The sequence below is a fragment of the Dermacentor albipictus genome, chromosome 2 (genome assembly GCF_038994185.2).
Source record: "Dermacentor albipictus isolate Rhodes 1998 colony chromosome 2, USDA_Dalb.pri_finalv2, whole genome shotgun sequence".
In the NCBI taxonomy this organism is placed as follows: Eukaryota; Metazoa; Arthropoda; class Arachnida; order Ixodida; family Ixodidae; genus Dermacentor; species Dermacentor albipictus.
Genome location: NC_091822.1, coordinates 161,113,282 through 161,137,408, shown reverse-complemented (window position 1 = coordinate 161,137,408; position 24,127 = coordinate 161,113,282). Strand labels below are relative to the sequence as shown.

The 24,127-nt window shown below is 44.0% G+C and overlaps 2 long non-coding RNA genes across 2 annotated transcripts; one reads left to right on the top strand and one right to left on the bottom strand.

Annotated features, from left to right (window-relative positions):
• Positions 1-3,186: 3,186 nt before the first annotated feature.
• On the top strand, positions 3,187-10,844 carry LOC135915649 (uncharacterized). The gene is made up of 3 exons (XR_010568700.2): positions 3,187-3,622; positions 4,738-4,830; positions 10,367-10,844. It is a non-coding gene; the product is annotated as an uncharacterized lncRNA (long non-coding RNA).
• A 3,621-nt stretch (positions 10,845-14,465) lies between these two features.
• Positions 14,466-21,106, bottom strand: LOC139055588 (uncharacterized). The gene is made up of 3 exons (XR_011511873.1): positions 20,669-21,106; positions 19,466-19,558; positions 14,466-15,004 (listed from the first exon to the last, which is right to left on the bottom strand). It is a non-coding gene; the product is annotated as an uncharacterized lncRNA (long non-coding RNA).
• Positions 21,107-24,127: the final 3,021 nt, after the last annotated feature.

Below are 24,127 nucleotides of genomic sequence, written 5' to 3'. Positions count from 1 at the left end.
ACAATTCTGATACGCAGGAGGAGGCCTGGAATCGACATCGGAACGAGATGTAGAGCAAACGAATCGCCCAGGAAACAGACGAACAGCGCGCCGAACGACTGATCATAGTTAGACAACCAGACTAAGCTGGACTTGCAATCAAGAATAACCAAGGCTACACAGTAAAATAATTTACACCCTTGATGGTGAGAATTGCGAATCATAACACCCTCGAAGGGTGTTTTCATTCAAGAAACATCCCATCATCATGACTTTTTGCGAAGCATAGGGAAGTTCTAGGTGCCATAACACCCTTTTACCCACCGAAAGGGTGCACTGACTAAGAATATTGGGGGTGGGTGCAAGGGTGTTTTTGTTTGTTTTTATCACATTCACAAACATACAGTTGCACGAAGAGACGGCGTGTCCCACGGCACTAAAAACCAGTGGCGGATCCAGAAATGTGCCCTCCCCTAGCCCAACCGCTTCCCCCCGAGACATGTCGGGCTTTCAGTGCCGACAAAACTCCTGAAGAGAGTCCCCCTCCGTTTCACTGTCTGTTTTGATAAGCCCTTTTTAAATATGTCCTGCGAAAAACCTGTTGCTGAAGCACTACTATCTACTATGTCACAGTGTTCCAGGTGGCACACAGTTCTTAAATGTTGTCACGCACAAATTCCGCGGAATCCAAAAGCGCGCACCTACTTTTTCTAGTATTGAATATTTAACCAAAAGAAAAATGTTCAAAATGTTTTCAGCACGGCAGAACTAGTGCAGCTCTTGCTTTTGGAACGCCAGGAATCTAGCAAAATGAATAGGCCACGTGACAGCATGCAGCTGGGCGCGTCCCAATTGCTCTAAAGCAGTGCGGTCGTCTAGGTTTCTTTCAAGCATGACAAAACAGGCAGAAAAGGGTGCGACGAACCATACGCGAACAAAAGATACGCCGACTCGAGAAGCTTTGACCCCACCTGACCTTCTTTCGCCGAATCAATAACCCCAATTCGTTCTGCTTCTCTCAAGTTTATAAACAAGGTAGGTTCGTTGGCAAACTTGAGCCTTCTCACCCACCAAAATGCTTTGCTCAAGCAGCATCTGCGGAAAGAGCCGTGCAAAACGCTCATGGCTTCGCGTCTGCGTCAATTTACGAAGCTGGCTGTACAAAAAGAAACTGTTAAGTTTGTAGTTGTATAGTAAGGGAAAGTTCTACTGGCTTACAAACAGCTGCCTGAACGGAGTGCTCTAAAAGAAAGGGAGAATAATCTAAGAAAGTTTAGAGAACCAACGTACAACTTGCGATGCATAAAGTATTTACAACACCGACTAACAGCGGTATTTACTCAAATAGTTCCCCTCCCAAACTGGAGACAGTATTATTGCATGCATGAATAGGATATTAAGCCAATCATTGCAGATATAACGAGATTCCAGAAATTGGAGGGGCATTTGCAGGCCCATCTTTGTTCACGGAACAGTGGTGAGCCATTTTTCAAGTGTGCGCGCTACTGCCCACCTGCCAAGTACGTTCGCGATGTCTTGGCATATGCAGACCCGTCTCGCGAGACTCGCCCGTCTCCCCTCGCTAGACGGGTAGGACAGATGCACATGCTGAATACGGGAAAGAAATACTTTGCAGGATGAAATTGAATTTTGTCAAAACACCAGAGCTCTGGATTGCAGGTTACAGCGTGCAAAGGGGCGTTCTGCCAGATTTTAAAACAAAGCTTTCTATGCCTCCTCCCTCACTCTTTCCAATTCTGCTGCTGCTGCTGCTGCTGTCACTGGCTTGCCAGCCGCGTCGGTGGGTGGTTTGAGGGCGTGCATAACGAACATGAGAGGGACGCGGGGAAGGCGTGTGCGAGTCCTTTTAGCGATCTTCGTGGGCATCGCTACAATACTTCTTGGACCTCTTTGGCCGTCACAATGCCCACTGAAACACCCTGGCCATCGACACAATGCCCTCTGGAAGACTAATTACGCGTTAGCCCCCTTTTGCCCACCCCAACCCACCGCAAAAGTAGTGCAGAAGGTGCAGCACTTACTTTTTTGTACTCACATGCAACAGCGCAGAGGAGAGACAGTATGATACTAAGGGGAGACAAGAGAATGCTTAAAGCCAACACCCAGACGAAATGTCATCACAGTTCCCACACTTTACCAAGAAATTGTTGTTGTCATTCAATAGCCTGTACTGCAGCTGCACCCTCACCGAGCAAAGGGGTTCGGCGATGGTATAGGCACAGCTATTGAATACGAACAATACTAAATTGCTCTCTCGTGGTAGTTTGAGGGCGAGAGTAGTTGGGTTGAAAATGACTTGTCTACCGCATGCACAAAGTACCTCGATTGTGAATATATCTTCCTCATTACCCGTCAAACTGCTATTATAAGCAACTGCAGTAAGACAAAGACCGACATCAGATTGTAAGCGACAACTCACGGGGCTGTCCACCAAAGGGGAGTCGTTGTTATATTTGTTCTTTCTTTTGAGCGGTCATCGGCCGCACTTGCTCACCCGCTCTTTAAAAAAAAAGAAAAAAAAAACCCCGAGCTCTGGATTCGCTTCGGTTGCACTTTCACGACACCACGCAAAGACTTCGTACTTGGAAACTTAAGGTTTTCGTGTAGTTCTGCTCATGTGAAATTTCGTGGTGTCACCTATACGTTTAGAAAGCTATTATGCAAGTACTTTTATATCTGCCGTTCGTCCAAGCTATTTAAAATTTGCGTGAGCACACAAGTTCAGAAATATGAGCATTGTGAACGTCTTGAAAATGCCAATTAAAGCTTTTTTTTCTCTCTCTCTCTTTGTCTGCGCATAAAAGAAAAGACAGACTCGCAAGTACCTCTGCATCTTATAAAATCAGGAAGGGCCACGTCTCTTTACAGATGAACGTCCAAGCAAACAAACAAAAAAAAAAGCATCGAGAAATAAATTCACTTACACGCAGTTACCAGCCCACCTTTGACCCATTTGATTTGATATCAGCCCATGTTTCTGGGAATAAATTTCCAGTGAAACTACCCGTAAACACAGAAAATGGCTTAGAGGTAGCGTAAAATAAATAGCTTTGAAAGTAATACACACACGTAGTTTAAAAGAATATTTGTTTTTATGCCTTGAAAACGAAACCGAAATTGAAGTAACTTCCCCCGACGGGTGTCGCCGCTATCGCCGCTACGTCATTTCCTACGGCTCGCGGCGGGCCGTCGGGTGCATGTGTGTTCTCCGTGACATTCTTGAAGTTGTGAGTAATTAGATTGTTTTTTGCTGCGTTTAGGTTGTACCACCTCGTTGTTCTCGCGTACTTTTGTGCTCATCGACGCGAAGTGAGCGTCCGGAGTGAAGACGACGTGATTGTGCGTGAGAAAGAAGGGCAGCAGCGGCCTACGACATCGGTGTTTCTTTGTGACAGTGTGTTTACTACGCCTACGACGGCCGTCATTCGTGGCGACGGAGAAAACATCTTCCATTCGGCCTGAACAGTGATGAAGTGGACGTTTTGTTTTTCGGCGGAATCCATCGTCAACATCGTCCATCCACTACGTAATCGAAATGGTGTGCCCACAGTACACATCGTGGCAGCGCTCCGCCTTCAAACCGAGGGCCTTTTGCAAGGCGCATGAACTGCTCATATAAAAGGTACGTACGTAGCCACGTTCAGCGTCGCGTTTTTATGGTGCGTCATTGTGGTAGTAATCTTCGCGCAATTTATTTAAAGGACAGCGCAAGGTGTGTTGGATGCGAGTGTAGTATATGTACTCCAGGCGTAGCCTATGGGCACCGAATGTGAAAAAGAAAAAAAGAATGAATGTTTCATTGTTCACGTGTCCTCAACTAGAGTTGTAGAGAATTAAGTACTGCTACGCGTCAGTATCCGGCGCAGGCAGGTAAATAATACTTTTGTTTGGCTAATTAGTTCATTCTGTTACTAAAGATGGGCGCATACTTATACCGGTCTCACACGGCCACTTTCGATCACGATTGAGCCTGTTCTGGATCGAAATTTTCGACCGCGATTGGCTCCCGTCCGCCGATTGTGCAACGAGGCCAAACGCCTCCAGAAATTCGATTCCAATCAGGATCGATCGCGGCCAAAAGTATGCAGTGTGACAACCGTATTAAATGTCGCTTGCGTACTTTCACTCAATTGTTATTGTTCTTTTTTTTTTGTCGGAGGTCCCGTGGTAGGTAATGGCGCAGGCAGCTTGCAATGCTTGTGCTTTCATGACTAGAACTAATGCAAAACAAAAGAACCACGACCGTCCCGGCTATGTACTTATCCTTCGCTTTAAGTTGTGCTCGTTTGTTCTAGAAGCTCTTGTGCTGTTGCGGATGAACGCATGGTTGCGCTATTTGTTTATAAATTTATCTTTTTATATAAATAAGCACACCGAGCCTAATCATTTTTTTTCTCGTCCTTGAACTCGTTTCTTGATTTCACGCAGGCGTGCTTATTACTACTACTATTTGTTTTCTTGTTGTGTGACTGAACCCTGCCTAAGGCGTCCTGTCAGTTGTCAACAGTATTTCTGAAATGAATTGCACTGAGCGTCCTACGGTTAGAGTACGTTTCACTACCTTATTTTAATGTCTAGTTATAAAGGGTATGGTTATTGTAACTATTCTTGGCCTTTATATATGTATTTATTAAGCTGGTAAATGCTTAATTGTATTTGCTGTTTTGAGAGGTTCTTTTATTGAGTGGTCAATCTCGGGTGGTATTAATGGTGGGTTGTTTTCTTGTGCCCATGCAGTTACAGTCAGCATGAAGCAATTGCATGGGAACCGACTGGCTGTCTTGGGCCTACACATTGCTGAAAAGACAGTGAAGATGTCTGAACCGACAGGTATACTTTTTTCATCACAATTGGCCTACATATTTTTTACAGGAGGATGAAGACCTCCCCCATTGAGCTCCAATTACCCCTGTCTTGCGCTAGCTGATTCAAAGTGAAGCCTGCAAAATTTTTTGACTTCATCATAGTCTACTTCTCTACCGTCCTTGACTACCCTTCTCTTCTCTTGGCATCCATTCTGTAACTCGAATGTGTCCACCGGTTATATGCCCTATGTATTACATGGTTTAAGAAGGCACTTTGGCTAGTTGGTGCTCATTGCAGACTTGAGACATCAATAACTAGCGTGAAAAAGACAACATCAAGAAGCACATAAGGAAGAACTCTAAACTTCAACTGAAATTTTTGCTACACAGAAACATGGAATGCACAGAATGCCGACGGACAGAAACAACAAAGGAGCTATCGGAACAAATTTATGAACAGGTTAATTTTACTTACGAACATTCTTGGTAAGAGCCAGAGACGGGTGCTTACACACCTATTCCCCTCTTTTTTGATGCAAAGTGGTTCATATATTTCCCTATGTACCTGCTTCTGGAGCTGTCTGAGCACACGATTGCTTTGAAACTGCTCGGTGCATGAGCACGTATGGCGATGATTGGCCATGTGGCCACCAGCCACCAAGGCACTCAAAGCTGCCCTATGTTTCCTCAAGCCAAACAGGTCGGTGTTTAAACGACCGCTTGGGGGAACAAAGATAGGGCAGCTGTCATGGCTGGTGGCCATCTGGCCAATCATTGCTGTAAGTGCTCATGCACTGAGCAGTTTCAAAGCACTCATCTGCCCAGGCGGCTCTAGATGCAGGTCGACATGAAAATATTCGAAGCACTTCGCATCGAAAAGCGGGTGATAGGTGTGTAAGCACCCCTTCCCTGGCTCTCGCCAAAAAAGAGTGTTCGTATCTCGAAATGAACCTGCCCATCGATTTGCTCCGATACCTCCTGTGTCAGGCAGGGAAAAGGAAAGATAAATGTTGCTTCCATGCGTCGAGGTCGCATCCCCTGAATCGTATGTTTCTGTGTAGCCAAAATTTCAGTTGAAGCCTAGAGTTCTGTCCTGTGTGCTTCTAGCTGTCGTCCGTTGTCTTTTTCGCGCTAGTGAATGTCTCAAGTCTGCACTACATGGCCTGACCAGCTCCCTTCTTTACTCTTTATGTCAGCTAGGATATCAGCTCCTTCGTCTGCTTTCTGAACCACGCTGCTGTCTTCCTGTTTCTGCTGCCATTAGGATAGGAGTGGACATGACAAATGAAACTGAATGTCATTTAGACAGAGGAGCAGTGAGACTTCCTGTGCTTTACCTTTTGTTGTTGTACATAATAGTTGAAATTGCACCAACACATCTTTTCCACCTTGTGATCTTCCCATAGCTGCGGCAAATAAATATATAGGCTTTAAGAAACTAGATATGCAGTTTGCCTAAGAAAGAGAATACTCTTGCACTTAAAGGTAATGTGTATGATGCTCTGACTCCTTTGATGCATGTGCCTCGAGAGGTGTTGATGCTGTTCTTCATTTCTTTCTCAGCGAGCTTTACTTGATGGGTCTGACTTTGTATAAAGAAATAAGTTCTAAAGAAACCATAATACCTAACAGGCAGAATTGTCGAGGTTGAAAGCCAAGTTTTCTTTCATGACATATTTTTTTCAGACTGTACTAGTTGATCCACAATGTTCGACAGCGCAGACTTGTACAAGGGACGTCAAAAGTGGCGAGAAATGGAACAAATGCTATCGCCTCTTTCTCCATCCTTTGTCGTGTTCACATTGTCTAACGTCATCGACCAGTACCAACTAGCCCATTTGCGTACCTGTACTAGTTGGGCCATTTATACTATGGTACTCTAAACCAAATGTGATAAATTCAAAATTGGTGCCTTTTCTATCTTTGTACAAATAACTGTTTCATAAAATAGTTTAAAGTGTTATGGTTTATATCATGTTTCGACACCACCATAACCTCATAAAATATCTTCATGGATGCAAAAGGTGCCTCTTGCAAGTTCCGTGCTAGCCTGACATGGAGAACAAACCTGGCAGAAGGTAGAGCACATGCTCTTTTGTAAACAAAACGCATGATTGCATTTTCTTGGCAGTTATTGCAATGTTTTCTGATGTTTATCTGCATGAACATTAATTATTTCAGCTGCTAAAGACACATCACTAGACACTGTGAGCAGAAAAAAGTCTGATTGTGCAGTACTGTTGAAGTCATGCAACATTATGTTTAAGCAAACTGGCAGGGATGCTAGCTGTTAAAAAGAAAAAGCTGACTTCAAGAAAAATTTGCACTCCTAAATGTGGAATTGAAATGCACTATGCTTATAAGCTACAAAAGATTTCCAGGATGATCAGACTAGTTACACTGGCCATTTGCTGATTCAATAAGGTTCACTGAAGCTTGTTTTTAAATTCACACTGTTTTTATACAAGGTGATGATCTTCAGTTTTGTGGAATTTTTAAATATAGCCCTGTTGCATATTGCATAATTATAGTCCTTGAGCAGGAACATTCAAACAGGCAGATATATCTTGCACGAGAAATCGAAACATATCAAGCTAATTAGAAAATTTTATTATCTTTCGAATGAATTACATTATAGCTAATATAAACGAAAAGAAAGCTGCTTAACCGATGAACCCGATGTTTATTAATCATATCCTAAGAAGCCAGCAAACACTGACACCAAGGGACAAGTTAGGGTAAATAAAGAAACGATAAATAAATGGAAATGAAAGTGGATGAAAAAACAACTTGTCGCAGGTGGGGAACGAACCCATGTCTTCGCATTACGCGTTAGATGCTTTACCAATTGAGCTACTGCGGGCGCCGTTTCCCCATCACTTTCTTGGGTATTTATGTTTCCTAGTAGAACCCTGGGAGTGTTTGCCAGCGCCACCACATATCTGGGGCACATATTGTAACTTACGAATCATAGCAAGTGACATTACAAGGTGTATCTACTTGGAATTTATTTCCAGAATGGCGTCAGTTTGGAGATATGCACCATCAAACTTGCTGTAAAAATGCACTGTTGTTCCACTTACTTTTTTAACGAAATGTGCTTTTATGCACTGATGTACAAAAGTAACGGGAACACCCTTGTGTATTGGTCTTTATAAGGGAAATATTCCTAAACTGGTGTCATTCTGGAAGTTCAAATGCATATGTCTTCCAAGCTCACTGGCTACAATTAATAAATTGCAATAGGTGCAGTAATATAATTAGTTACGAAGTTAATTAGTGATTTTTTATTTAGTTGAGCATGTGTTTCGATTTCTCATGCTAGTAATGTCCACCTCTTCAAATAATCTAGCTCAAGGACAAGAATTATGCCATCTGCCGCAGGACATTTTTTAAAATTCCATAAAACTTAAAAATGATCACCCTGTACAATCCTACTACAGTGCTAAACAGCCAGCAGCCTAATCATCACATATAAGAATGCCGTAACAACACTGACAAGTGCACTAAAGTTTTCTGCGCTTCACAGATGAAAGATGTTGGCCATTAGAATGTTTGATCTCAGTGTAACTCACAATCATATAACCAGCAAGATCAAGTGAAAGCAGATCACAAACTTCATACATGAAAGGCTTTAACTGTGCTTTGATTAAAATAGCTAAACTTCTGTTAAGCATGATGGATTCACTGTGTTGTTTCAGTTAAAAGCATCTAAATGATCAAATGCTAAAGTGTTCTTGCTTGGAAGATCTTTAGGGAAAACCTCTGTAATAAAAATACCAGCAGGATTATGTGCTTGCTTAGTGGAGATGGCTAAGATGATGTCAGAAGGTGTAGGTAGGGCTTCTTTGTAGTAGAGATGCCAAATAGTTCTGACAGAGGGGTTGTTACCAGCCACTGTGTAAGTCAGAGATTAAGAAAAAATAAAGGTCAGCTTAGTGATGCTTAGTATAAAGAGAACAACAGGAAAACGAAACAAGTAATGCTCTCAACTAACATATTAAAATTTTCGTTGAATATGTTACAAATAATTGTGTCAAATATTTTAGAGGAACCATGCTTGATAAACATTTGCAGAGCAACCACCATGACAATTAGGGATCAAGAGCACACCAGTGAGGTGAATTTAGAAGCCTAAGATCACTAAATTCTAGTTTTGGGTCAAATGTCACACACAAAAACAAACTGCACAGCATTATTGCTGTAATATGAGGGCGGTTAAGAAAGTAATGCCTCCAAACCCACTACTTTACCAGTAGTACTGCCAACATTTTGGCTCTTTATCATTAATACACTGATGTTTGAGCTATAGAATGTCACTTGACCCATCTTCCTATCTCTTCGCGTTCCAAAGTAATCGAGCAATGCATCGCATCCAGTGGTGATGTCCGGTTGAAACAGTGGGCTGTAATTGAATTGAATTTCTCACTGCGGAACGTTCTGCGCCCTTCAACATTCATTGCCATCTGAAAGCAGTTTACGGGGATGCTGGTGTTGAAGTCAGCATTGTGCGTAGGTGGGCAAGTACTGAGAAACGTCAAAATCCAGCCGCATCAAATGTCCAGGATCAGCACCGAACTGGACGGCCCACAACGGCTTCTTATGAGGATCATCAACATCAGGCAAACGAGTTGAATCAGGTCAATCGTAGGATCAAGCAACACCAGATTGCTACAACACTCGCTATTTCCATTGGTTCAGTGAACCACATAATTAAAAACCTCCTGGGTTACAAGAAGAATTCAACTTGTTGGCTATGCTTGGACTTTTTCATGTCAGTTGTCAGTTACCGTGACACCCAACAAGCGCAAGTCTTCTTGTAACGCAGGTCGTTAATGATGTGGTTCACTGAGCCAACGGAAATGGCGAGTGTTGTTGCAATCTGGTGTTGCTTGATCCTACGATTGACCTGATTCAACTCGTTTGCCTGATGTTGATGATCCTCATAAGAAGCCGTTGTGGGCCGTCCAGTTCGGTGCTGATCCTGGACATTTGATGCGGCTGGATTTTGATGTTTCTCAGTACTTGCCCACCTACGCACAATGCTGACTTCAACACCAGCATCCCCGTAAACTGCTTTCAGATGGCAATGAATGTTGAAGGGCGCAGAACGTTCCGCAGTGAGAAATTCAATTCAATTACAGCCCACTGTTTCAACCGGACATCACCACTGGATGCGATGCATTGCTCGATTACTTTGGAACGAGAAGAGATAGGGAGGCGAGGCAAGTGACATTCGATAGCTTAAACATAAGTGCATAAATGATAGAGTTCAAAATGTTTGCTGTAATATTGGCAAAGTAGTGGGCTTGGAGGCAATAATTTCTGAATTGCCCTCATGTAATTCTGTAGCCTGTCTCTCCTACATTCATGATGTGGCAGATTGAATGCCTTATTCTTTCGAAATAACGATTTCTTGGAAGTAAGCACTATCTGTGCTTGTTTCTTTAACCTGCTCTTCATGTGATCTTGAAATATTAAAGTGAATGATGCAGGGAAGCACAGCTTGTCATGTTTCGTGTACTTTTCCTGACATTAAATTGCAACAAATCATTTTGCAGGTAGAAAAGAAGCAGATGGCTACAGCGATCAGTGAAGAAATGGCTTCATCTATGATGGCTCGCCTTAGGACATTGGAATGCAGCTACACAAAGGCATCATCATCCTCGCCTCTGCCCTGGAACTTTGGTTTGAATGAGACTGTTCTTCACCGTAGAACGGCCACAAGACTTGTCACCACATACAAGGCATAGTGCAAGCTCTAAATATTGTACAGGAGGCTAGAATAAATGACCCTCCATGCAGTCACTCTGTGTCTGTGGTAAATGGGACCATCACACATGATTATGTGTTTTCTCTCAAAGTTGCTATGCCGTGCGTTTGGAAACACATTACCTATTGTATGCACACCATACATAACATTTCTGTGTGCTAGCCTGACTGTGGACTTACGAAACAAACAATGAAGTGCATATCAACCCGCATCCACATGCCATACTTCAAGGGTTATTATATTGCTCATTACACCCGATAGGTGAAGGGGTAATATATTCCTGATCGCACCCTTACACCCCGTGGGTCGAAGGGTAATATGTTGTTCAAAACACCCTCAAGGGATAGGGTGTTATTGGAATATAGAATAACCATCATAAGGGTGTAATTCCCTATAGAACCCACCTTTTTCAAGGGTGCTAGGGGGTTAGTTATAGACACCGAAAAAAACCCTTAGGGGTGTAAATTATTTTACAGTGTAACCATGCTGTGCCTTAGATTTTGCTACGTACATTCTGGCATAGCCGAGCTAAGCCACTGCCATTTTTTTTTTCGAGGTGTAGCCGCTCTGACAGTGGAGAACGCGGTGGTCAGGCGACGCGACGTAGTCATACCAAGCAGTGCGTTCCGAGGGCAATGCCGGAAAGGCAGGTGGACAGTACGAAAGGTATCGGGGCTCTGCAGCGACTGGAATTACATACGCAGAATTTGTATGCCTGGGTTGGCATGTGTGACAGGAGCTTTCCGAGAGCGCCCAGCTCGAGTGCGGTTTGTGGAAACGATTTCCGAGCGCGTAAGTTTCGGGAACTTTGTTTTTTAGATATGTCGTGTTTTTGTTTCGCAGATAGGATTCATTTTCTTAGATACGCTTTCACCGCCAAGTCTAGGTTGTTTGTTAGAAACCTGTAGGGCGCGCTTAAGCAGCAATGAACTTTTATAAGTGTTCGCGAGATTTTTTTTTCTTTGGAAGTAAGATGCGTTATTTAGCGGAGCCGCTGTTAACCGCACGATTTAGGAAGTGTAGCTACTGTCCCTTTGTCATGCTCGGACACAAAGAAGCTAAGCGTTGGAGCGTGTCTCGCACGTGTATTCATCAGACAGCAGCGTTTTAGTACCGCTTAGAGCGTGCGTGCTAGAAGTAAGAAATAAGCTCGATTCTTCGTGTAGTTTGAAACGCGCAATTTACGCAGCAGATTTTTGGTTTTTGCGTTAGTAAGGGTCCTTTGTGGACAACTGAAGGACAGTGTTAGTGCGTTAGTTGCATTAAAGTGAAGATTAGCGAAGCTAATTCAGAAATGTGGATTGCTCGAGAAGGAAGCTTTGTCGCAGAGACAAAGCTTCCTTCTCGAGCAATCCACATTTCTAATTAGCGAAAGCGGTGAAGCGCCCACTTTGCGGTACCTCAGTCGAAAACTGACATCGCGAGAAAACGCGTTTAGCACATCGGAGAAAGAATGTTTTTGCATGGAATGGGGGTAATTCAAAAGCTATTATACGATATTCAAGGCGCTAAATTCTCGGTCGGCAGCAACCATGGCCCGCTAGCATTGCTGAAACAAAGGTTGGAAAGAAACGGGAGACGAATGAGATGTTCGCATACGTCGGAATAAGAATGCAGACGAGCTCGGCCGGGGCCAGTTCTCTCTCTCTCTCTCTTTTTTTTTAGTAACGTGTTTTCTATGTATCGCTAGTGAAGTTCTTAAGTTAGGCAACCTGTTTCAGTCGTGTCAAGAGTTGACCGCGACTATAAAGGAGAAATACAGAGAGAGGGGCGAAGAATTATAAAACGATACGGGGATCATAGCGTCCTGTAGGCGTGTCGCTCGGCTACGCCGACGAGTGTGTGTGTGCCTGTGTAATCCCAGGAAGGTGAACACACCGAAGCGAGGGCTGTGCCCTCGAGCTGCCGTGTGACATCAGCCGCACAAAAACACAACGCAAAGATAGAAAGTGGATGACATAAACGCTGCACTTATGTAGTACGTTTGTGTCGCCTATAGTCTCTTACGTGTGTGCTGTTCTTCTACACTGCACCCCCCCCCCTTCCTTTCCTTTTCTCAGTTTTCTTCTTTTTTCATGTGTGGGCTGAGTTACGTCACTTGTGAATGCCAATGACCATGCCTTGTCACTATTGCAGCTTTAGCTCCGTGCTCGATTTCATTTTTTATTTGCGCGTTTGTCAGGGAAGAAAGAAACAGCACGTCATGATCGAGTAAGAGACACGGTAGTCGTCGCCGAACCACGCGGTACATAGCGCGGTCGTCGTGTACGGTCGCCTCGAGAGACACGGAGCGTTTTTTTTTCTTTTTTCGACGTCGCGCCAACAGCTGCGACGGCGCCCTCTCGAGGGTGGTGGACACGCACCGCGCAGAATTAAACGCAACCCGGCGGCTACGCTAGGTGTGTGTGTGCCTTAGGACGCAGGGCGTCAAGCGGCTGCTGGCCGGCATTCCTCGATCCTTCCGCGCCCATCGAACACCTGGCTTCTTTAATGAGGTCGAACACGAGCGGTTATGCTCAGGCATGTGCGCGATCGCTCCGCCACTGACCGCTTGTATGTAAGCCGCGTCTTTATATGCGGGCCGACCGGTACTCCACACGCGCCGCTGTAGGATACCGCATCCGCCCGCCCATAGTCCGCGCGCTATCCCCATCAGGCTCCGTGCGCACGATCGTGGACGCCGAAATAGAGCGCGATAAGCAGAAGCACCAGTGAAAGTAACGGCATTTAAAAGTGTGTCCCATATAGAACTCCAGATTGCGCCTTCGCTGCAAATGCGAACAATATGTGCGAAATGTTTTAGCGAAAGGAGTTGGAATTAAGGTATGGACGTCTGGGGAGTTCGCTCTCGGTTCCGGTGTGTCGTCGAGTTAATCTGTTTTGCTGCGGTATAATTATTCTGAAGATGCAAGAAATGGGTTGAAACTAAATTTTCTGTGGATAGAATTGCGCATTTGCGGGACGCGTAGGGAAAACTTGGACCACTGGGAATGTGCTGGCCGCTGTGCTGCCGAGAGCGTACAATTTGAACAGTACCGTAGTCTAATTTGCACCTTTAAAGATGCATAAGGGTGTAAATCAATCTGTAGCTCGCGCCTCCTTATTTCCTTAAGGGTGTAAGGGCGTCAGAGTTAAAGACCGATTTACACCTTTATGCACTTTTAAGGATGTAAATTATAGTTTGCAGTGTGCTGTGTACGTATGTGCGCCTACTAAAAGACAATTCGCTGCCGTCTGCTGTCTGGCATAATCTACCACTTGGGTCACCACGGGTATGCGCCATTGGGAATGTGCCCGAACCGACAACTTCGTCCCTCGTTATATGTCAATTCTTGGCCGATCCCCGAGAATGGATGTGCCACTGCAACACAAGAGGTATGAAAGACTGCACGCGCGTGGTACTGTGTACGTACACTCCTCATCAGCATCCATTATCAGTCAACAAGCATCACGCTTCGCCTTCGTCCTCGGGAGTCAGACAGATAGCTAAATGAAAGATTACAGGCGACGTGGCTGTGCTCGTGTCATTGGTATACTCTGCTACCTCGCTAACTCATATGCAAGCTTTGCGTCATTTAGATTTCAACGTTGCGTCGGATCCGCGAGTTTTACTGCCGTGGTTTGTGCACGATGTCAACCCAGAAGATCGAATTTCGAGCAGGCTTTAATGTATACCATTATTGCTAAAAGCTCGCTGTAGCTTTCTTTTCTTTTTTTCTTCCCCTACACTGTAAAATAATTTACACCCCTAAGGGTTTTTTTCGGTGTCTATAACTAACCCCCTAGCACCCTTGAAAAAGCTGGGTTTTATAGGGAATTACACCCTTATGATGGTTATTCTATATTCCAATAACACCCTATCCATTGAGGGTGTTTTGAACAACATATTACCCTTCGACCCATGGGGTGTAAGGGTGTGATCAGGAATATATTACCCCTTCACCTATCGGGTGTAATGAGCAATATAATAGCCCTTGAAGTACGGCATGTGGAAGCGGGTACATATGCACTTCATTGTTTGTTTCTAAGTCTACAGTTAGGCTAGCACACAGAAATGTTATGTATGGTGTGCATACAATAGGTAATGTGTTTACAAACGCACTGCATAGCAACTTTGAGAGAAAACACATTATCACTTGTGAGTGTTCTGCGTGAAATGGTCCCATTTATCACAGATACAGAGTGACTGCATGGAGGGTCATTTATTCTAGCCTCCTGTACAATATTGTGAGCTTGCACTATGCCTTGTGGTGACAAGTCTTGCGGCCGTTCTACATTGAAGAACAGTCTCATTCAAACCAAAGTTCCAGGGCACAGGCGAGGATGATGATGCCTTTGTGTAGCTCCATTCCAATGTCCTAAGGCGAGCCATCATAGATGAAGCCATTTCTTCATTGATCACTGTAGCCATCTGCTTCTTTTCTACCTGCAAAATGATTTGTTGCAATTTAATGTCAGGAAAAGTACACGAAACATGACTAGCAGCGCTTCCCTGCATCATTCACTTTAATATTTCAAGATCACATGAAGAGCAGGTTAAAGAAAACAAGCACAGATAGTGCTTACTTCCAGGAAATCGTTATTTCGAAAGAATAAGGCATTTAATCTGCCACATTATGAATGTAGGAGAGACAGGCTACACAACTATATGAGGGCAATTCAGAAATTATTGCCTCCAAGCCCACTACTTTGCCAATATTACAGCAAACATTTTGAACTTTTTATCATTGATGCACTTATGCTTAAGCTGTCGAATGTCACTTGCCTCGCCTTCCTATCTCTTCTCGTTCCAGAGTAATCGAGCAATTCATGGCATCCAGTGGTGACGTCCAGTTGAAACAACAGGCTGTAATTGCATTTCTGACTGTGGAAGGTTGTGCGCATATCAACATTCATGGCCATTTGACTGCAGTTTACAGGAATGCCTGTGCTGACGTCAGCACTGTGCAGAGGTGGGCAAGGACTGTGAAAGACAAAAATCCTACCACATCAAACCTCCCGGATCAGCACCGAAATGGATGGCCCACAATGGCTTCTGATGAGGGTCATGAACATCAGCAGATGAGTTGACTCGGTGCAATCGCAGGATCAAGCAACACCAGATTGCAGCACTCGCCATTTCCATTGCCTCAGTGAACCACATCATTAAAGACCTGCGTTACAAGAAGACTTGCGCTTGTTGGGTGTCACGGTAACTGACGACTGACATAAAAAGTCGAAGCATAGCCAACAAGTTCAATTCTTGTAACCCAGGAGGTTTTTAATTATGTGGTTCACTGAACCAATGGAAATAGCGAGTGTTGCTGCAATCTGGTGTTGCTTGATCCTACGATTGACCCGATTCAACTCGTCTGCCTGATGTTGATGATCCTCATAAGAAGCCATTGTGGGCTGTCCAGTTCGGTGCTGATCCTGGACATTTGATGCGGCTGGATTTTGATGTTTCTCAGTACTTGCCCACCTACGCACAGTGCTGATTTCAACACAGGCATCCCCGTAAACTGCTTTCAGATGGCAATGAATGTTGAAGGGCGCAGAACCATCCGCAGTGAGAAATTCAATTACAGCCCACTGTTTCAACCGGACATCATCACTGGATGCCATGCATTGCTCGATTACTTTGGAACGCGAAGAGATAGGAAGATGGGGCAAGTGACATTCTATAGCTTAAACATCAGTGCATTAATGATAAAGAGCCAAAATGTTTTCAGTACTACTGGTAAAGTAGTGGGTTGTGCATCAGTGCACAACCCACTTTTGTGCCTCAGTGCATAAAAGTTCATTTTGTTAAAAAAGTAAGTAGAACAACAGTGCATTTTTCCGGCAAGTTTGATGGTGCATATCTCCAAACTGACGCCATTCTGGAAATCAATTCCAAGTAGATACACGTTGTAATCTCACTGGCTATGATTCGTAAATTACAATATGTGCCCCAGATATGTGGTGGCGCTGGCAAACGCTCCCAGCGTTCTACTAGGAAGCATAAATACCCAAGAAAGTGATGGGGAAACGGCGCCCGCAGTAGCTCAATTGGTAAAGCATCTAACGCGTAATGCAAAGACGTGGGTTCGTTCCCCACCTGCAGCAAGCTGTTTTTTCATCCACTTTCATTTCCATTAATTTATCATTTCTTTATTTCATTTCTTAATCACAAGTAATTTACCTTAACTTGTCCTTGGTGTCAGTGTTTGCTGGCTTCTTAGGATATGATTAATAAACATCGGGTTTCTTGGTTAAGCCCCTTTCTTTTCGGTTATATTAGCTATAATGTAATTCATTCGAAAGATAATAAATTTTTTTAATTAGTTTAATATGTTTCGATTTCTTGTGCTAGATATATCTGCGTGTTTGAATATTCCTGCTCAAGGACTAGAATTATGCTATATGCAACAGGACTATATTTAAAAATTCCACAAGACTGAAAATCATCACCCTGCATAAAAACAGTGTGAATTTAAAAGCAAGCTTCAGTGAACCTTATTGAATCAGCAAATGGCCAGTGTAACTAGTCTGATCATCCTGGAAATCTTTTGTAGCTTATAAGCATAGTGCATTTCAATTCCACATTTAGGAGTGCAAATTTTTCTTGAAGTCAGCTTTTTCTTTTTAACAGCTAGCATCCCTGCCAGTTTGCTTAAACATAATGTTGCATGACTTCAACAGTACTGCACAATCACTTTTTTCTGCTCACAGTGTCTAGTGATGTGTCTTTAGCAGCTGAGATAATTAATGTTCCTGGAGATAAACATCAGAAAACATTGCAATAACTGCCAAGAAAATGCAATCATGCGTTTTGTTTACAAAAGAGCATGTGCTCTACCTTCTGCCAGGTTTGTTTTCCGTGTCAGGCTAGAACGGAACTTGCACAAGAGGCACCTTTTGCATCCATGAAGATATTTTATGAGGTTATGGTGGTGTCGAAACATGACATCAACCATAACACTTTAAACTATTTTATGAAACAGGTATTTGTACAAAGATAGAAAAGGCACCAATTTTGAATTTATCACATTTGGTTTAGAGTACCATAGTATAAATGGCTCAACTAGTACAGGTACGCAAACGGGCTAGTTGGTATTGGCCGATGACGTTAGACAATGTGAACTCGACAAAGGATGGAGAAAGAGGCGATAGCATTTGTTCCATTTCTCGCCACTTTTGACGTCCCTTGTACAAGTCTGCGCTGTCTGTCGAACATCATGGATCAACTAGTACAGCCTGAAAAAAATATGTCATGAAAGAAAACTTGACTTTCAACCTCGACAATTCTGCCTGTTAGGTATTATGGTTTCTTTAGAACTTATTTCTTTATACAAAGTCAGACCCATCAAGTAAAGCTTACTGAGAAAGAAATGAAGAACAACGTCAACACCTCTGAAGGCACATGCATCAAAGGAGTCAGAGAATCATACACATTACCTTTAGGTGCAAGAGTATTCTCTTTCTTAGGCAAACTGCATTTCTAGTTTCTTAAAGCCTATATATTTATTTGCCACAGCTATGGGAAAATCACAAGGTGGAAAAGATGTGTTGGTGCAATTTCAACTATTATGTACAACAGCAAAAGGTAAAGCACAGGAAGTCTCACTGCTCCTTTGTCTAAATGACATTCAGTTTCATTTGTCATGTCCACTCCTATCCTGATGGCAGCAGAAACAGGAAGACAGCAGCGTGGTTCAGAAAGTAGATGAAGGAGCTGATATCCTAGCTGACATAAAGAGTAAAAAAAGGGAGCTGGTCAGGCCATGTAGTGCAGATGTGAGACATCATTAACTAGCGCGAAAAAGACAACGGACAACAGCTAGGAGCACAAAGGACAGAACTCTAGGCTTCAACTGAAATTTTGGCTACACAGAAACATAGGATTCAGGGGATGCGACCTCAACGCGTGGAAGCAACATTTATCTTTCCTTTTCCCTGCCTGACACAGGAGGTATTGGAGCCAATCGATGGGCAGGTTCATTTCGAGATACGAACACTCTTTTTTGGGCGAGAGCAAGAGAAGGGGTGCTTACACACTTATCACCCGCTTTTCGATGCAAAGTGCTTTGAATATTTTCATGTCGACCTGCCTCTAGAGCCGCGTGGGCAGATGAGTGCTTTGAAACTGCTCAGTGCATGAGCACTTACAGCAATGATTGGCCAGATGGCCACCAGCCATGACAGCTGCCCTATCTTTGTTCCCCCAAGCGGTCGTTTAAACACCGACCTGTTTGGCTTGAGGACACATAGGGCAGCTTTGAGTGCCTTGGTGGCTGGTGGCCACATGGCCAATCATCGCCATACGTGCTCATGCACCGAGCAGTTTCAAAGCAATCGTGTGCTCAGGCAGCTCCAGAAGCAGGTACATAGGGAAATATACGAACCACTTTGCATCAAAAAAGCGGGGAATAGGTGTGTAAGCACCCGTCTCTGGCTCTTACCAAGAATGTTCGTAAGTGAAATTAACCTGTTCATAAATTTGTTCCGATAGCTCCTGTGTTGTTTCTGTCCGTCGACATTCTGTGCATTCTATGTTTCTGTGTAGCAAAAATTTCAGTTGAAGTCTAGACTTCTTTCTTATGTGCTTCTTGATGTTGTCTTTTTCACGCTAGTTATTCATGTCTCAAGTCTGCAATGAGCACCAACTAGCCCAAGTGCCTTCTTCAACCATGTAATGCATAGGGCAGATAACTGGTGGCACATTCGAGTTACAGAATGGATGCCAAGAGAAGAGAAGGGTAGTCAAGGACGGAAGAGAAGTAGACTACGATGAAGTCAAAAAATTTTGCAGGCTTCACTTCGAATCAGCTAGCGCAAGACTGGGGTAATTGGAGCTTTGAGCTCCAGAGGTCTTCATCCTCCGGTGAAAAAAATATGTAGGCCAATTGTGATGAAAAAAGTATACCTGTCAGGTCAGACGTCTTCACTGTCTTTTCAGCAACGTGTAGGCCCAAGACAGCCAGTTGGTTCCCATGCAATTGCTTCATGCTGACTGCAACTGCATGGGCACAAGAAAACAACCCACCATTAATACCATTCGAGATTGACGATTCAATAAAAGAACCTCTCAAAACTGCAAATACAATTAAGCATTCACCAGCTTAATAAATACATATATAAAGGCCAAGAATAGTTACAATAACCATACACTTTATAACAAGACATTAAAATAAGGTAGTGAAGCGTACAATAACCGTAGGACCCTAAGTGCAATTCATTTCAGAAATACTGTTGACAACTGACAGGACGCCTTAGGCAGGGTTCAGTCACACAACAAGAAAACAAATAGTAGTAATAATAAGCACGCCTGCGTGAAACCAAGAAACGAGTACAAGGACGAGAAAAAAATTGATTAGGCTCGGTGTGCTTATTTATACAAAAAGATAAATTTATAAACAAATAGCGCAACCACGCATTCATCCGCAACAGCACGACAGCTTCTATAACAAACGAGCACAACTTAAAGCGATTGATAAGTACATAGCCGGGACGGTCGTGGTTCTTTTGTTTTGCATTAGTTCTAGTCATGAAACCACAAGCATTGCAAGCTGCCTGCGCCATTACCTACCACGGGACCTCCGACAAAAAAAAAAAAAAAAATGAGTGAAAGTACACAAGCGACATTTAATACGGTTGTCACTCTGCACACTTTTGGCCGCGATCGATCCTGACTGGAATCGAATTTCTGGACGCGTTTGGCCTCGTTGCACAATCGGTGGACGGGAGCCAATCGCGGTCGAAAATTTCGATCCAGAACGCGCTCAATCGTGCTCGAAAGTGGCCGTGTGACACCGGTATAAGTCTGCGCCCATCTTTGGTAACAGAAAGAACCAATTAGCCAAACCAAAGTATTATTTCTCTGCCTGCGCCGAATACTGACGCGTAGCAGTACTTAATTCTCTACAACTCTAGTTGAGGACACGTGAACAATGAAACATTCAATTTTTTTTTCTTTTTCACATTCGGTGCCCATAGGCTACGCCTGGAGTACATATACTACACTCGCATCCAACACACCTTGCGCTGTCCTTTAAATAAATTACGCGAAAATTACTACCACAATGACGCACCACAAAAAACGAGACGCTGAACGTGGCTACGTACGTACCTTTTATATGAGCAGTTCATGCGCCTTGCAAAAGGCCCTCGGTTTGAAGGCGGAGCGCTGTCACGATCTGTACTCTGGGCACGCCGTTTCGTTTACGTAGTGGATGGACCATGTTGACGATGCATTCCGCCGAAAAACAAAACGTCCACTTCATCACTGTTCAGGCCGAATGGAAGATGTTTTCTCCTTCGCCACGAATGACGGCCGTCGTAGGCGTAGTAAACACACTGTCACAAAGAAACACCGATGTCGTAGGCCGCTGGTGCCCTTCTTTCTCGCACATAATCGCGTCGCCTTCACTCCGGACGCTCACTTCGCGTCGATGAGCACAAAAGTACACGAAAACAACGAGGTGGTACAACCTAAACGCAGCAAAAAACAATCTAATTACTCACAACTTCAAGAATGTCACGCAGAACACACACATGTGCACCCGGCGGGCCGCCGCGAGACGCAGGAAATGACTTAGCGGCGATAGCGGCGACACCCGTCGGGGGAAGTTATTTCAATTTCGGTTTCGCTTTCAAGGCATAAAAACAAATATTCTTTTAAACTATGTGTGTGTATTACTTCCAAAGCTATTTATTTTACGCTACCTCTAAGCCATTTTCTGTGTTTACGGGTAGTTTCACTGGAAATTTATTTCCAGAAACATGGGCTGATGTCAAATCAAATGGGGCAAAGGTGGGCTGGTAACTGCGTGTAAGTGAATTTGTTTGTCGATGCTTTCTTTTTTGTTTGTTTGCTTGGACGTTCATTTGTAAAGAGACGTGGCCCTTCCTGATTGTATAAGATACAGAGGTACTTGTGAGTCCGTCTTTTCTTTTATGCACAGAGAAACAGAGAGAGAAAAAAAGCTTTAATTGGCATTTTCAAGAAGTTCACAATGCTCATATTTCTGAACTGGAGTGCTCACTCAAATTTTAAATAGCTTGGATGAACGACAGATATAAAAGTACTTGCATAATAGCTTTCTAAACGTATAGGCGACACCACGAAATTTCACATGTGCAGAATTACACGAAAACTTTAAGTTTCCAAGTACGAAAAGTCTTTCTTTGCCTGCTGTCGTGAAAGTGCAACCGAAGCGAATCGAGATCTCGAGGGGTTTTTTTTTCTTTGTTTTTATGAGCGGGTGAGCGAGTGGGGCCTATGACCGCTCAAAAGAAAGAACAAATATAACAACGATTCCCCTCTGGTGGACAGCACCGTGAGTTGTCGTTGTCATAATCTGATGTCGGTCTTTGTCTTACTGCAGTTGCTTATAATAGCAGTTTGACGGGTAATGAGGAAGATATATTCAAAATCGAGGTATTTTGTGCACGCGGTAGACAAGTAATTTTCAACCCAACTACGCTCGCCCTCAAACTACCACGAGCAGAGCAATTTAGTATTGTTCCCATTCAATAGCTGTGCCTATACCATCGCCGAACCCCTTTGCTCGGCGAGGGTGCAGCTGTGGTAAAGGCTATTGAATGACAACAACAATTTCCTGGCAAAGTGTGGGAACTGTGATGACATTTAGTCTGGGTGTTGGCTTTAAGCATTCGCTTGTCTCCCCTTAGTACCATACTGTCTCTCCTCTGCGCTGTTGCATGTGAGTACAAAAAAGTAAGTGCTGCACCTTCTGCACTGCTTTTGCGGTGGGTGGGGGTGGGCAGAAGGGGGCTAACGCGTAATTAGTCTTCCAGAGGGCATTGTGTCGATGGCCAGGGTGTTTCAGTGGGCATTGTGACGGCCAAAGAGGTCCAAAGAGTATTGTAGCGATGCCCACGAAGTTCTCGCTAAAAGGACTCGCACACGCCTTCCACGCGTCCCTCTCATGTTCATTATGCACGCTCTCAAACCACCCACCGACGCGGCTGGCAAGCCAGTGACAGCAGCAGCAGCAGAATTGGAAAAAGTGAGGGAGGAGGCATAGAAAGCTTCGCTTTAAAATCTGGCAGAGCGCCCCTGTGCACGCTGTAACCTGCAATCCAGAGCTCTGGTGTTTTGACAAAATTCAATTTCATTCTGCAAAGTATTTCTTTCCGGTATTCAGCATGTGCACCTGTCCTACCCGTCTCGCGAGGGGAGACGGGCGAGTCTCGCGCAGGTCTACATATGCCAAGAGATCGCGAACGTACTTGGCAGGTGGGCAGTAGCGCGCACACTTGAAGAATGCCTCACCACTGTTCCGTGAACAAAGATGGGTCTGCAAATGCCCCGCCAATTTCCGGAATCTCGTTATATCTACAATGATTGGCTTGATATCCTATTCATGCATGCAATAATACTGTCTCCAATTTGGGAGAGGAAATATTTCAGTAAATACCGTTGTTAGTCGGTGTTGTAAATACTGTATGCATCGCAAGTTGTACGTTGGTTCTCTATACTTGCTTAGATTATTCTCCCTTTCTTTTTGAGCACTCCGTTCAGGCAGCTGTTTGTAAGCCAGTAGAACGTTCCTTTTCTATACAACTACAAACTTAATAGTTTCTTTTTGTACAGCCAGCTTGTAAATTGACGCAGACGCGAAGCCATGAGCGTTTTGCACGGCTCTTTCGGCAGATGCTGCTTGAGCAAAGCATTGTGGTGGGTGAGAAGGCTCAAGTTTGCCAACCTTGTTTATAAACTTGAGAGAAGCAGAACGAATTGGGGTTATTGATTCGGCGAAAGAAGGTCAGGTGGGGTGAAAGCTTCTCGAATCGGCGTATCTTTTGTCCGCGTATGGTTCGTCGCACCCTTTTCTGCCTGTTTTGTCATGCTTGAAAGAATCCTAGACGACCGCACTGCTTTAGAGCAATTGTGGCGCGTCCAGCTGCATGCTGTCACGTGGCCTATTCATTTTGCTAGATTCCTGGCGTCCCGAAAGCAAGAGCTGCACTAGTTCTGCCTTGCTGAAAACATTTTGAACATTTTTCTTTTGGTTAAGTATTCAATACTAGAAAAAGTAGGTGCGCGCTTTTCGATTCCGCGGAATTTGTGCGTGACGACATTTAGGAACTGTGTGCCACCTAGAACACTGTGACATAATAGATAGTAGTGCTTCAGCAACAGGTTTTTCCCGGGATATATTTAAAATAGCTTATCAAAACAGACAGTGAAACGGAGGGGGACTCTCTTCAGGAGTTTTGTCGGCTTTGAAAGTCCGACATGTCTCGGGGGGGAAGGGCTTGGGGTAAGGCAGGGCCCATTTCTGGATCCGCCACTGGTTTTTAGTGCCGTGGGACACGCCGTCTCTTCGTGCAACTTTATGTTTGTGAATGTGATAAAAACAAACAAAAACACCCTTGCACCCACCACCAATATTCTTAGTCAGTGCACCCTTTCGGTGGGTAAAAGGGTGTTATGGCATCTAGAACTGCCCTATGCTTCGCGAAAAGTCATGATGATGGGATGTTTCTTGAATGAAAACACCCTTCAAGGGTGTTATGATTCGCAATAATCACCATCAAGGGTGTAAATTATTTTACTGTG